Source organism: Colias eurytheme, chromosome 6, assembly GCF_061535395.1.
Source record: "Colias eurytheme isolate Ceu_HAF_F1 chromosome 6, ilColEury1 Martin Lab GWU primary, whole genome shotgun sequence".
Classification (NCBI taxonomy): Eukaryota; Metazoa; Arthropoda; class Insecta; order Lepidoptera; family Pieridae; genus Colias; species Colias eurytheme.
In genome coordinates this window covers 1,685,874-1,702,444 of record NC_142985.1, presented here as the reverse complement: position 1 = coordinate 1,702,444, position 16,571 = coordinate 1,685,874, and the positions used below count along the sequence as shown (strand labels likewise).

Here is a 16,571-nt window from a genome sequence, read left to right as displayed (position 1 = left end):
TACTTCGCAAAACATCAAAATAAAAACAAATATTTTGTCTCTTTTTTCACATGACCTTTCTTCGTGAAACAACAAAGATAGCTTCTCTACAATAACCTACTTAGGAAATTTACCAGAACCTCGTAAAAATATGACATCCTTAAAAAATATGACTCCCATCGTCTTTTTTTAATTTTAATATGTAAAGCAGACTCTTTACATATTACAAATTAAAAAAAAAGACGAATTTTATTAAAAAAACCTATAAGTCATGTCAAAATTAATATTTTTGCAACAATTTGTTGGGAACCAGACGCAATATCTCTGGTTGGATTATTGTCTGAGAGTGTCATTTGTTTTCATAATCGTCCCATCTACAGCTGTGCTATCTCAAATTATTGCAGATGTAACAACTTTTTACAAGAAAATAACAATTCCGCATAATTTCAATAAATAAGAACGTTAATGAGATTTTCGGAAAGATGAGAGTAAAACGTTTTGAATTATGGATGATTATTGTGGATGATAATACAACTATATATCTATACATTTTTCTTGTATTATATCTATATGAATATCATTTAGAATGTATGTAAATTGTATGGCTGCCTAAAAAATCTATTGATGATGTTTTTTCAAACTAAAATATTAGAAAGACCTCTGATGTTCCCCACTCTTCGGGGATATAATGCAATAACAATACCTATACAACAATAATGATAGTTCTTCTAGAATGCCAGTCACGTTGGTTAATCTCGATCGAGACTAGCGTACAAACACAAGTCTTATAACTCTCATAGACATAAGTATTTCATTTATAAAAAAATTAAATCGCTAAATGCTACGCGTAAAACTCGAGGACGGCTCATCCAATTTGGCCAGTCTTTTTTAACGTTTTTATCAAGGCACAAGGAAGGTTCAAGGGAAGAGAAATAAATAAACAAGAAACAACGAAAACGGATCAACCGATTCGGCCAGATTTTTTAAACGTTTTTGTTAAGGCACACGGAAGGGTCTTATAGAGTGAAAATAAGCAATAGAGGCAATAGTATAACGTCTACCGAGGCAAGAAGTATTTATACAATATATAACAGATTGCACGAAACTTTAAAAATAAATTCCTGTCCTATGTTGCAAAGCCAACCCGATTGCAAAACCTAATACCACGGCTAATACGTAATGCTTCAATAAAATTCTTCACAGAGCGACGTTCCAGGATTTGCCCGGATTACTGAACGAAAGCGCAATTTGGTTTAGTAATCAGACTGCTCTTTTGTAACTAATGCGAAAACATGAAGCCATTCAATGCGCTAGGAATGTAGGATTATGAATTATTTAAGGTATAATGCGTTTTGTGTCATATTCTGTTGTTAATGTATGGTAAAAATGTATGATTTTTATTTATTTTAGCAAGCTGGAGGAAGCATACTACACATACATAATATAACTAGTATATTTTGATACGTCCGTATTCTTATGCTATTGTTTAGGTCATGGACATTTATTTTAAAGGTGACAGTAAATATGATTTATACTCACAATAAAAAAAATAAAAGTAAGTAGCACCAAGAACGTAGTTATAACAGAAGCAGGAGCGTAGCTAGCGTTTTATGAGCAGTATCAGTGATAAGGGGTTCCCTAACGTGTAAGTTTCATAAAATGCTCAGAAAAAGACACCTTTTAAATGTAAAGAAGTCACACAAATATATTTCGATATATTTTGTAAACTTGTACTTTGTAGGCCCCACATAAAATCTTGACACAGGGCCGTACGCCTCGAAGCAATAGCTATCAAATCAATTAACGGCATCGAGTTCAAACTTTATAATTGAGCATCGTAACTTTGACAGTGCGCTGTGACGTCACAGAACTATTTCACACGTGACATCGAGTTGGAGCACTTTGTCAGTTTCACTCTGTTAATGCTGTCTCCTGTTATACCACGTTATACTGAGTGAACAGCCGCCCACTTGATGTATATCGCTTTGAACTTCATTTGACAGTTCTGTTTGGATACACATGGGGTACACTTATCGACGCTAAGAATTAAACATAGTGGATATAAATGCTAAAATTTCATATTTTTTTCTATCCTTCATGCCACTGCATAATATATCTGTGTAAAAAAGCACTATCTTGCAGTTCATATCATATAATTATGGACCACAGTAAAATTCAAATTTTATCCTAAATTTGTATAAAAGTATCAAGTAAAATCCATCACGATCATAGAATTAGTTCTAACAATCAATTATTTAGTACAATTTCGTACACAAAAAAAAAAACATCGATATTAATTGTAATATGACCAAACCCAAGTGTTTTAATTGATATATTTTCTTTATTTTTATTATTTTATACTATCCAACTATTACATCAAATAAAAACTTTTACATCAAATAGAAATTATAAAAATGTTGTAACGTGCACTACGTATACGCTCACGTAAAAAGCTACAATTAAAACATAACTGAAATTTTTACTCATACATGTGAGTCGGATGGTTGCGAGTCATATTTTAAACTCCAAGGCAAGTTTATGAATTATCTTCCTAACTTTTATAATTATCGTACAAAGTTAAAACAGGAATCTGTTTTATGTCTTAACTAGCGACATCCCCGTACTTTGTTTCAAAATAAAATGTCGTTAGTGTAGGATAAATGTGTAGCTGCTGTATTAAGTTTTAGTGTGGTTTGGAATTCTAATTACACGTTTAATTAAAAATTAAATGAAAGATCTTATCTATGATTACACTTTAAACAATTAGTACACTAAACCCAATGTATCAAAAAAAATAACAATTAACTTTTTTATTGCAATTTACTTATGCATTTCTGGATAAGTCTGGGAGTTGCCATTTTACAAAACTAAAAAACGTATTATTTCAGATAACAAATCTTATTATCTATAAAACATGGGTCAAACAACATCAACTTACCAAGATATTTAACAACGCATATGCATTAATTAATTTACACAGCAAACTTTTAACTAATCACACAAGAAAAAAAACAAATTTGATAGGTAGGTATATATATTTTTTTTTATTTGTCATTTGTTATTGGCAACACTTCAACATTGACGTTTTATTTGAACACACACGCCACTGCTCACGAATAAAAAAGTAATAATTTGAGCAAAAACAAAAGCTATTTTGTATTTGACATACGAGTTACAAATGGCATTATAAGAGACAGGGCATTACATATTATTATTTACGTGAATTGATGTGTGATGACGTCATTTGTTAGATATCAAATGGATAACAGGTTTCGACTGTGCCAGATGGATTATTTCTGAACGTGTGTAGGTACGTGTGTTTAAGTGTATGTATTTTTCTTTGGTACGCTATTTTGTGTAAATAGCTTCTTCTTTTGAGAGGTGTCTTTGCAAAAATGACAGGTACATTACAAAAATAAACTGTATTGCTTAGTAATGATTTAGCTTTCCAATGGTGAAAAATTGTTAAAAATTGTTCAGGATTGTTTTTTTTTCTTTACCTGATCAGCATTCTACTCCCAGACTGAGTCATTTTTTGCTTGTCTCCGCCGGGCAACGAACTCAAGTCGCGATTCTACGTTTACAGATTTTTCACTTTATTAAAGGCAATAATTTAAGTTAAAACCAAAATTTTACAAATATCCTTTGATAAAAGTGGAATATGTATATTTTTGCTTTATAGTGAACCAATGAAAACATCTTTTTAAATTAAATAAGAAAGAGAAAATTGCGTTACTAATATGTAACCTATAATTTCTAGCTTGCTTCTAGAAACATCACAATTCACAATGAGGACATAATCAAGCAAGCGATCATTGCCAAGGCTTAACTCCTATCAGCTCATTGCGCCTCTCGAAATTAATTCCAATGCAAAATTAATTAGCACATCTATTTAATGATAATAGAGATTCTTGATTAAGCAGAGTAATTGACGGAATAAGGAGGTTTTGAAGTAATGGTGCATTTACACAATCACAAAAATAGCGAGGCATATAACCTATGCGACGACGAACGAGCATGTGTAATCAGTGCACTCGATATTCGCCTTGAGATTCGCGTATTCGTGTTGGGAGCGGTTTTTGGAGCAATTAAAGGGAAGACGATTGTGTGAACTATTCACAACAGTGGTTCGCGTCCTATGATATATAAAAAAGCTAGATACGTTACCCGCTCTCTATTTTGGCAAGAAAAAACTCAGCTAAGTGCCCGAGTTTCACTTAGTCACGCACCATTCAGCGTCGTGGCTGGACGTTCTTTTTATATTTTAATCGGCAGTTGTTATTACGAAGTACATGAGTGAGACATGTATTATGTCTCGTGCGTGAGAGTGAAAGAGAGAACGACTGTATTGGTGATAATGCGTTAGTAAGTAGGTATGTATTAATTACGCTGTTTTTTAGAGTCATTGTTCACGTCACATTTTTTCTTAATTCGAACCGAAAAGGACTGGGACGTGCTGCCTGAATCCGTAGGGAAGTGAGCTCCGTCTTAGGCCACATCTCAGCTTATCATCAGGAGAGATACTTAGTGATCAAGCATCGATTCATCGAAGCATCAATTTCCTATTGTGCAAAAAAAGTCAAAAATAAAAACAGTAGAAAAAAATTCGTACTTCTACAAATGTTTCGTCGAACATATCGCCGAGTCACGAGGCGAATAGCGAACATGAATGTGTAAATGCACCATGACGCAATAACTTCACGGGTGCGCAAGACGTAATAACAGAACTTGCTTGAGAATATTCAGTAATTAATCTGCATTGCTAATTATTTTGGTGTGCAGTGGATTGTGGAATATAATATGGTTCATACTTGAGACATGCTTGAAGTTAGAACGGAGTTCTCTTTGAAATTAGCAATAGTGATAATAATAGTTTATTATTAGTCATTGTTATAACTAAATGTGAGAAATAACTTTTCAACTTTTTAGCATATTTGCAAACTATATGTGGGTTTTCTTTAAATTTAACATGATGTATTCAGAATTTCGTTATTTTATGTATGTGCATTCATGAATAATAAATGGACTGATACAAACTTGGTATCGATGGTTGGCAGGAGAAATTCATTCTCTACTTATCCATATTTGCAAAATTTTAATTTTTCATACATTCGTGTTTGACAAAAGAATAAAATAAACATTATTTTTTTAATTGAACAAATTTTCATTATCTTGCAATTCACATTTTTCAAATTTATATAATACTAGAGGTCCGCCCCGGCTTCGCCTGTGGTACATATTTCGCAATAAAAGGTAGCCTATGTCCTTTCTCGGGTATCAAAATATCTCCATACCAAATTTCATGCAAATTGGTTCAGTAGTTTAGGCGTGATTGAGTAACAGACAGACAGACAGAGTTACTTTCGCATTTATAATATAAGTATGGATTTTATAGATACATGTGCTTATTATCTAGAGCTAGAGGCGTAAACATCTTAAAAGTTTGACAGACAGACGACAAGAATCCATACTATTAATATTATAAATGCGAAAGTAACTCTGTCTGTTTGTCTGTTACTCAATCACGCCTAAACTACTGAACCAATTTTCATGAAATTTGGTATGGAGATATATTGATACCCGAGAAAGGACATAGGCTACTTTATATCCCGGGAAAATGATGCCATCCCGGCAGTCCCACGGGAACAGGAACTATGCGGGTTTTTCTTTGACTGCGCGGGCGAAGCCGCGGGCGGAAACCTAGTATGGTATAGTTTTGCAAATTAGCTACAGAACCCTGACAGTAGACTGTATAATTAATTAAAGCAGAATTTACATAAAATTCACAAGCTTTTTAATTGAATAAGTATGTGTTTGTCAATTGTTTCGTATTGGAGATACATATAAATAAATACTATCACATACATATAAGCGTTATTTTAAATACTACCTAATGATACGCGGAAAAGCCTGTTCTTCAAAATTCAAAATGCAATTACCAATATATATGGACGATTAGACTCTTATATTACACATAATATCAAATCCATCAATTATCTTGGTACCAAATTATAACATTTATTTAAAACTGACTAATGGTAGAACAATACTAAACAAATGACCCACTTGACATTACCAAACATGACAGTTATAGCAAACGCCTCTATTATGATTTATGTGACGTCATCGATTGCCGCCCTTCGGCAATTGTGGTTTGATTTCAGCCGGAAACCATTCTGGCCCTTCAGCCGAGGGCAATATAGGCCTTGTGCCTTATGGCACACATAATAAATATGCTTATGGGACCCGTCATAGTCATCATCATCAAGCTTTGTGAAAAGTTTTCAAATATTTAGGAAAAAACGATTGTTTGTGTCTCATTAAATATTGTTAAAGTAACGTGCTTTTAGTTAAATTGAGTTTTAAAAACGTATCTTTGTTAAGTAATTTCACAAGCTGGGTACATAATATTGTTTGATAAACACATAATTTGTACCGTTTATTATGTACTAGGTTTCCGCCCGCGGCTTCGCCCGCGCAGTCAAAGAAAAACCCGCATAGTTCCCGTTCCCGAAGGATTTCCGGGATTGCGTAATTTTCCCGGGATAAAAAGTAGCCTATGTCCTTTCTCGGGTATCAAAATATCTCCATACCAAATTTCATGAAAATTGGTTCAGTAGTTTAGGCGTGATTGAGTAACAGACAGACAGACAGAGTTACTTTCGCATTTATAATATTAGTATGGATTTGAATGAAATATTTGTATGTAATCATCTCATTGTTTTAAATACACTTATGAAGGTATTAAATTACTAGCTTAAAGTTTAACACACTCGAAATTGATAAAGGTATTTAAAACATTAAATCCGCATTTACCAATTACTTTTGTTAACTCAATAACAAAAACGTATTTCCAACTGAAACGATATTGTAAAAGAGTGTCGAGTGGAACTCATCCGTTCGAATAGCCTCCAAATTTCCTGAACAATTATTTTTATTTTAAATACAAAAACTTTTATTATACAAAAATAACGTGGGTATTGTGAAAAGCCCAGTTATCCAGTTATACTATCTAGTCAATAAAATAATTAAATGGTTTTCTAGCGTCCTGGAAATATTTCAAAAGGTTTAACTTCCTGTGTTAAATAACAATTATTAAAGATGTTGTACGATGTCTTACTGATTTCTGTACAAAATTTTAATACACTAAAGTGAAAGGAATAATTAATACAATTATATCATTCACAAAATAAACAATAAAGAAGAAATCCACAATTATGGTTACCACACACAATAAACGGTCAGCTTATCTCAATCTGTTTAATCGTTTGAAGTACACAGCTAAAGAAAACTCAAAGACCAACCTACCGTAACTTCCTCGAACAAAATCCTTTTATCTGTTTTCGCCAAAGTATTCCTTCTAATTTAAAGATAAATATAGGAAACAAATCCTCCCTTTATTGTATAGTTAGTTCAAAAAACATTTGTTTATCTTACTGTAATCCTCTTGGCCAAAAATCCCCTAATAATGAAAATAATATTTGTCTCGCAAAGAAAGAATATAGGTAATATATTATCTGTATATATTGGTGTTGTTAGCTTGATTCTGCTTACGTCTGCGAGTCATAAAATATTAATGTTACAGTTTCCGTATAACAGTTTCATTATATCCTCTTATTATTGCCCTGTCCCCGTACGTCTTAAAGCAGTATTATATCCAGTGTGGAAAAATGACAGCGCTATGTATGTCGTCTAGCGCCATCTCTTTCCCACGCTGGAATTAATACTGCTACAAGACATGGTGACGTGTATTGCATTGGGTTTTATCTCTTATTATTATTGTCTTTAAGCTTCATAAGCTTTAGTGGACGTTATTAAAAACCAGCCATAATAGAACGATCTGTCGTGTTCTTACCTATTATTTCATTGTATATTTTACTTGCCTACTTATTACTTAAAAAAATAGTTATAATGTATCTCTCCAAAAAAATACACTTTCCGTTTTTCGAGACAAGAATTATGCCTATTTTTCTCCCTTCTAAGTTCAATGGTCTTTATATAAAAGTTCGTTCAACCGTAAAACTGTAACAGACACAGAATTTCTTTCGTATTATAAATTACTAGCGGTCGGCCCCGGCTTCGCCCGTGGTACATATTTCGCAATAAAAGGTAGCCTATGTTCTTTCTCATGGTCTAAAGGTTATCTGTGCCAAATTTTATCAAAATTGGTCCAGTAGTTTATGCGTGAAAACCATACATCAAACATACATACATACAAACCTTTCCTCTTTATAATATTAGTATAGAAGTATAGATTACATTGGCATGAAGTGTATTATATATTAGGTCATGAATGTGAATGGATTACTGATGGTTTCTTATAGGAACTACTAGCTGAAAGCTTACTAAGATATTATTTGCTGAAAGAAAAATTTACCAGGGAAAAGAAAATTAAATGAATTTACCCGTTTACCAAAAGCGAAAAAGCTAAGACGAGAATTCTCAGAATTTTATTAAAACGGTAAAATAATATTTTATATGCTATGAATTGATTGCGGTGTACTTAATAGAACTTATAAATAAACTAGCTGTTGCCCGCAGCTTCGCCTGCGTAGAGAAAATTAATTTTCATGGTACAAACTTTCATCCCCTGTTTTATCCCCTTGGAGGTAAAATTGATCAAAATCCTTACGTAATGACATCTACCTGCATGCCAAATTTCAGCCCGATACGTCCAGTGGTTTGGGCTGTGCGTTGATAGATCACTATATCAGTCACCTTTGAGTTTTATTATATGTAACTGATTATCTATATATATATAGATAATCAGTTACATATACGCTATAAATAAAGAGAAAATATATCAATATACGAGTACCAAGGAAGATTACCTTTGTAATAAATCAATCTGTTGCATATCAATGAACAAGAATTGAAAGTATTTACTAAAAACTTTAAAACTTTCGAAGAAGCTTTTATTGAAAACGTTTAAACTTTTAAGTTTTCCATTAGTTATAAAGTACTTGGAATTTCAAGTAAAAGAAGCGAGTTTTATAAGAAGCTAATACTATTAATTTTCAGCGTATCTATTGCGAAAAATCCAGAGAAATATAAGGGTGCGTTTCCACCAGAGATGTGCTATGCTACGTTTCTGTGAATGTATTTGATATCCACCAATCATTGATGTACAAAGCATAGCATAGCACTAGCTAAGATGAAATGAAATAAAGTTTATTATGGTCAATTTAGTTAAAAAAAGGAGCTTAAAAATATACGTATGCCATAATTAGGCCAACCACTCAGTGTCGTCATCACTGATTTTCAGTGGCCGCCTTAGGATGCCTTATTGACAGATAGATATGTTTTTATATGGCCTTCCATATGCTCATCCGTTATGCGTGCTATAGATGTGTGCTATGGATGTGTGCTATGGGTACAGCTATGTGCAGATCGCCTACTATCGAAACATCGCATAGCTCGAACTGCGCATCTTCATAGCACATTTTACTCGCACGCATAGCATTGGTGGATACATAGTTTCATAGCATATAGCGATTACATTTTCATAGCATAGCTACGTAGCACATCTGGTGGAAAAGCACCCTAAAGGTTAAAGTTGATAAAGATTCCACGAAACAATCAGAGCGGATGAACACTTGATTTTCACATACTGTCGCAAAAAGTTGTTGGATTTTCTCTTTATCTCGCCTCACGGAAAGTTGCTTCGTTATTTGTTTCGTCAACACTACATTACTGATTTTGTGCAACCTTGACGTCCGGAGTTAAGGCTTTGTTTTAACAGGATAAATATTAAATGTTGTAAAAGTCTACCTTTGTATTTTAGCTAATTATATTATATTGGATTTTCTTCTAATTGTTTCGTAGTAGTATTCAGTATCGTTTTCATCAGTATTCTTATTTCGTACATATCGATATTATTTTAAATCGACAATCCATTCAAAATAAATAAAGTTTCGTTCAGAATCGTTATGTGTAAATATCGTAGTCTATAGTATATATTTTCGACAAAATTATTTATTATTATAATATGTTAAGTAAGTAATCGAATAATAAATAGTCCATTGTTTTACTTATAACATATATAAAATTTTATCCCGCGACGTTCTCATAATATTATAATAACAACCACCATGTTTATCGTGAAAACATAACTTTAAGAAAATGTTCATAAGATAAAGGCAAGCAATATTAGATCTCATAGGACAAAATTATCGTATGTACATAATGTTATGATATTATAAAGTAAAACGTGTAGATAATTTTGTATTTTTATCTATTATTTATATATTTGTTATGCTGTGGTTTTCTCAAATAAAATAATATCGTTGGATACATATATATATCTACATACACAAATTATACATATACCTAGTTACATAAATACGTAAAATAAATATTTCTAGACGCTAGACCATTTATCTTTGTGAAGTTTTTCGTCGTTTTGGCTCCTTTCGCGAAAGCAGTTCTTATGAAGAGCCATGTTCATTGTTTATGGTATAATGGAGGACTATCTCGAAATCAGTTGGAGATATCTTACAAAGATCAGACGATTTCTTGGCCGTTATTATTGTTGTCACTTTTGCTTGAAGTTTATTATGTTTTAATTTAGGTAAGTATAAGTTTAATATAAGGCTCTGAAGTACAGTTTTTCTGTAAAATAGAAAAAAACTTTTATAGAAGATTATTCCCCATCAATAAAGTAATGAAGCAGATTTAAAATGTTATTTGTCTAGTATACTATAACATAGACTACAGATCATGCTTTTATGTTCAAAATATGAAAAGATAAAACATAGTAGATAAAAATATATATATATAACACATCATTCGTTTAAAAGTAAGTATCTCTTAAGTAAAATAATAACAGCAACAATTCATTTGAATGCCTTTTAAACAATGTAAACTTTAATTATAAATAACTTCGGCTATTGTCTTTCACACGAATAATAATATATAAATATATTTGATGGTAGATGATGGGAGATGAATTTATTAAAAACTAAATTATGTCAGTAAATACTAGACACTGACTAGACTTTTTATCAAAATGCAATTTTTTACCAAGATGACTACGAGTGTACTAAAACAAAATCTCTCATACTTTAATTATTATAATATATATGCACATGTTTAACTGTTAAACAACAGTTATTATAATTATTGTTATATCCTAATATTATATTACATTTTCGAATCCATGTTTATATTAGCACATTTTTTTATTTTTAACTTTTTTGTCTTGTACATAAAATTAAACATACATAGTATATCAAAGACCATTATAATATTCTTTACCGACATCTTATACCTTTAATATAATACATAATTTAGACTTTTTTTAACATTACATTATCATGATAACGCGGCATATAGGTACGTCGAGAACCTATTTAGATATTTATCGAGCACATTATGTTTGAAAGGATCCACATCAATTTTCAGGGTTTTGTACTTTAAGCTGTTAAACTAGGCCTTATATTATATGATTAATTATTTAGTTTGAAACTAAACCGATTATTTGAATAGTAAGACGTGTACTGGCAAATATTATGCGATTTTAGTTGTACCTATCTCCTAATTCTTTCTTTTCTTTCTTTCTTTCTTTCTAATTTATCCTTGGGATAAAACCTTTGCGAATAATTGTTATAATATTAATTCTATCCTGAATGTATTGTGTCTGAAATCCCGACTCATATTTGATAGTCAATTTAAGAATCAATAGTGAATGCCAGACTTTAAAATAGAAAGTCCTTGTAAAACGTAATGTATGCCATACTTTAAAAACGTGGTAAAAAAACCACGTACTATTTTATCAAATTCATTCTTTATGATCTCTGATTAAACTCAATAATTTCTGAACAAAACAAAACATAATGCTACTAAACAAAAACGACTAAATTCTACACATTTTGTTTACCATTATTGCGTTTATGAAACCTTCATTTATTTCTGTTCATCACATCTCCAACGAATTTGAAACAATAAATTCACACGCATGTACAATAAATTAGCTCAATGTGACAATAAATTTCAGAAATTAAAATTAAATTTCAATTTACAATTTTGCTACATTAACGAGTGTGGTAATGCGTCGGGTAATGCTTTCTGACGCTGTCATATTTAATGACTGAGAGATATGGGATGTTCAAATTATATCGACGTTTATTGATGAAAATGTAAATGTAACTAACAATCTGTTTATTGGAGATTGAACCTACTGTAGCCAGACTGTGCCCTGATATTATTAAGTTTTGTCAATGACATCAAGAAATATTTTTGCCTAATAAGTTCTTATGACAAGACTATCTATGTTTATACGAATGATAAATTTTACAATAATGAGTGATTAAAATTTAAAGTTTATTCATATAATATACTAAGTTTTATTTTGTGTTGTTGCTTTTTACACTGCATTTTAAAATAAAATAGAAACAGTGGAAGAAATGGTACAAATAAATTTAACGTTACGTACGTTAGAAAATAAAAAAAAACTATAAAAAAGTTCATGTATCGGGAAACATTTGCAATTGACCTTATTCTAACAATATGAAACGAACGAATTAATTGAAACAATAAATCGAGCTATTGAAGCAATTCTGAAACATTTGAAGATACATTCAATGTTTCAAAACAATATATTCGTGTTTAACAAAAGCTCACGATTGCTCTCACACGAGCACTAATCTAATATATTATGTATCTATTAAATCATATTATATTATTTGGTAGAATACTTGACGAAAATATTGAAAAAATCAAAAACAAAAAAGAGCATGTGTGTCTAGCACACGTGACAGAAGTTAAATTTCTTTGGCAAGGTTCAAAGATACCGAAATCGTCGCCTTACTCCATGACGTGATGGTATTGCCATGACGTAACGGTATTGCCATGATGCGACCTTGAAATTTTACTCTCAACGCGCCTAAAGAAGTTTCACTTCAAAAATATTTGCAATTGTAAGCATCGTGTTGGATCTTATTGAATTTTTTATCAATAATATATAGTTGTAATTAATATCTATTAGGATAAGAAAGCAGTTATAAATCTGAGTTATCCTAACGATTTTAGACCATTTTATCATAACAATTAAAGTGCTTTATAGACCATTGTTTTGATCCCTAAAATTCGCTACATCCCTTATTAAATAAATGAATATTACAATGCTTTTAGCGTAAAATATGATATTTATTTGCTTGGGAATTAACGTTTGGCTTCATAAATAAACTTATATAATAATGAATAATTATTCTGTAAATAACAACAAGAGACGAAGTAGGTAAACCTCAGAAGAAACATCCTATAAATCACAATCGCAACTGAAATATTTTCTGGTTAATTATAACGTAATTGAAAAAAGTTAAGCAAATGTGCAGTTCTAACAAAACGAAATATCATGTTATTCTATGTCTTCGTTACCAGGTTACGTTGTTGAATTTTGTTGAATTTTGTTGAATTGTCAAATGTGGCCTATTAAAATGACTCTACTATAGTGCTAAATCTATAATAATTATTACCAATACAAGAACATGAGTAAATACACAAAGCTTAAAATTCCATAATATACCTTCACGCCCTACAGGTGTCCATAAAGTTTATGTGTGTAATTTAATATTTTGTGAGACTCAATTTAATGAGAATGAGGGTCTCGACTCTCGACCCTAAACTTTTATATCACATAAATTATATAGAATTAAAATATATTATTATTGTGTACATGACACTTTGTATCTTAGTCATATTATAGCGTTATTTAGATCATTTACAGTTATGTAGAGCCTATATTATAAGATTTTTTTTTGTAGTTACATGAATAAACACAGAATTTTTATACTGAAGAAAAACAAACAAATATTTGTAATTTATTAAAATAATAAAAATTATAGTATCATTTGTAGAGTTAATGAGAAACAGGGTGCTCTACATTTTAGTAGTATTGTTACTTATAAAAAACATTATTTAAAAATTATTCTACAAACTATATCACCATTTACCTTATAAAATATAATAATCCGCTCTCTGGGTGCTTGTGGAAGTTCATGTCGGAAACAATCTTACATCTTAGAAATTCGTAGCACTTGGGACACGCATTAAGAAAAATAAACTTTGCCTCCAAAACACTTCAAGAACAAATATATATCTTAGTAATAATTACAGGGTGAAAACACATCGAAACATAGATAGATTTGTGAAAATATTTACAAGATACAATTTAGCAAAATACGTTAACATTCATGTTTTCGCGCCGTTTGAAAATAGAAAATTGCTCCTGGGACACGTCCTCACCGCTCGGGAGTCGTGGATACACTGGCGAGGAATCCTGTAGGGTATGTTCACATTGGACATTTCCACGTAAACAAACCCCTTTGAATATGGGTCGCTTTATGTGTTCATAAAAGTCGTGTATCTTGCCGAGTCGCCGTTCGATTTTCACGCGTTGATATAAACCGACATGGAATGCTTGACTGATTTTCACGTGTGATATAATACGAAGATAATGATGATGCAATTTGAACGGGTTATATTTTCGTCACACTGTCAGAAAGTCTTTAGTTCTCTGAAGTGGAAAATCTACATTATAAGACGCCACAAAGCGGATGATAATGCTATAATCGTCGTTTCAAAATAAAGTGTTCACTGACGAATTGTAAGCTTAAAAGTTTCTACATTTTCAGCATTTTTACTTTTATTGCTAAAAATTGCTTCAAAGTACAAGGAAAAAGTGTTCTTTCTCATTTAATGCGCTATTTAAGATTACCTTTTAACGTTTTGTGTTTATTTTTGCCCCTCTACGAGAGCTACGGACTTGCTACGTTCTACGCCCGAGGATACAAGCTACGTCAAAAGGGTCGGCAAATTTGTAACGCGATAGTAATTTTACACAAAACGCTACACGGTAAAATGTTTAAATCATTAATTTATACAACACTAAAACACTTTGTTTTGCTACGTTAATGAAGCAACAAAAGGTCGACCCTTCTCTAATGTTACAATATAAATATTAGTTTTGGACCATTTTAACAACAAAATTATTCTCTAGCTAGTAGTCCCTTCAATCATTATCTTTTATATTATTTACGAATATTTATATTATACTTTAGTCTCCAACTCCAGTAACAGAAGTTTTATAAATCACAATTCTATACAAAGAGCGACGTTTCTTTAGCGAAAAAGAAAACATTTTAATTAATTTTACGGAAATCACATACTATGCCTGAGTCTAGTATAGTATTTTATTATCTGTGGTCTGAGTGTTAATTCTAAAGGTGAAGCTTGTTGTAGTGACAGATTAAAGTGATTGAATCTCTGCTTTGCTGCGGTTTCATGAGCTCTCTGTGACACCTCATACGTAACAGGGGATTTGGTTTGCAATATTGCGTGAATACTGATTAATAATTCTTATTCGTGTTAGAATTAGTATATGTGGATATATGAAAAACATTGCGTAGTCTAAGGTAATGTAGATATTTTTATGCTGGATTGTATTTTGCCTTTTTGTGGGAAACTAAAGGAAATTATAATACTTGAATTTGAAAGATAGTGATATTATATTATAGTCTCAAATGACTGTTTTATAGTCTAATATAACACTTATCTTAATTATTTTCTTGTGTTTGGTTTTACGCGATATATTGGTACTTATTAAAAACCTTTTTTACGCTTCTCTCTGCTCATTTCTCTACGTTTTTTAAGTCTCGGTAAATTCATATTTTCATAATGACATTTAACATTGAGATTTGACATTTTATTTACATTCAGTGCTTCGGATAAAATAATTTATCTGAAGTACTCAATGTAGAATTATCGTGTACTGTAATATACACAATGGGAATCAATAGCTATTGATATATCCCTATGTAATACAATTTTGGCCATGTTCCAAAGCCCACAACGTTGAACATGTTACATGGAAGACAATTTGATATTAAACTTGTATAAATAAACCTATATCCTATCCTACTAATATTATAAATGCGAAAGTTTGTGAGGATGGATGTGTATGTGTATGTTTGTTACTCTTTCATGAAAAAACTACTGAACCGATTATAATGAAATTTAGCACACATATAACTTGGAATAACACATAAAATAGAAATCCCCCGAAATCCTACGGGAACGGGAACTATGCGGATTTTTCTTTGAAAACGCGGGCGAAGCCGCGGGCGGAAAGCTAGTCTCCCATAATCTGTAAATATAGGCACTTCAAAATGCCATGAATAATGTATTTAAAGACGATTCATTGCTTCTTTTTAAAGTACCTTTATGTGTGGATTAGGGATTAGTTGTATCACGCGTGATGTATAATTAATCTTTATTTTGAAACAACAATGGGTTACTCCTGGATATAATAACTTATTTTTCAGATACTTGTGATAAAATATTTCAAATAGAATAATCATAGATTAAAATAATTAGAATAATCATTGATTCTTCCTTTGATTGGTAACAACGATATCCTGAAAATCAGCGCTACGCAATATGTGCGCACGCCGCACATGCTTAATTAAGTACCATACTAACACAGATACTAGGTAATTAATACTTTTTTTCCACAAGCGCAAACAGTAAGTTCCTTCGTACAAGTTAAGATTTTTGTGCTTATTTTCTATTGACTAGTGATATTAAATAAATAT

General features: G+C 31.4%; 1 protein-coding gene across 1 annotated transcript in view; it reads right to left on the bottom strand.

The window, feature by feature from the left end:
• LOC149907446 (uncharacterized) overlaps positions 1–14,339 on the bottom strand; it is a 77,953-nt gene extending 63,614 nt beyond the window's left edge. Inside the window, exon 1 of the mRNA XM_090103325.1 lies at positions 13,932–14,339. The gene's annotated coding sequence lies outside the window, so the exon portion shown is untranslated. The remainder of the gene's footprint in view (positions 1–13,931) is intronic.
• Between the last annotated feature and the right edge of the window lie 2,232 nt (positions 14,340–16,571).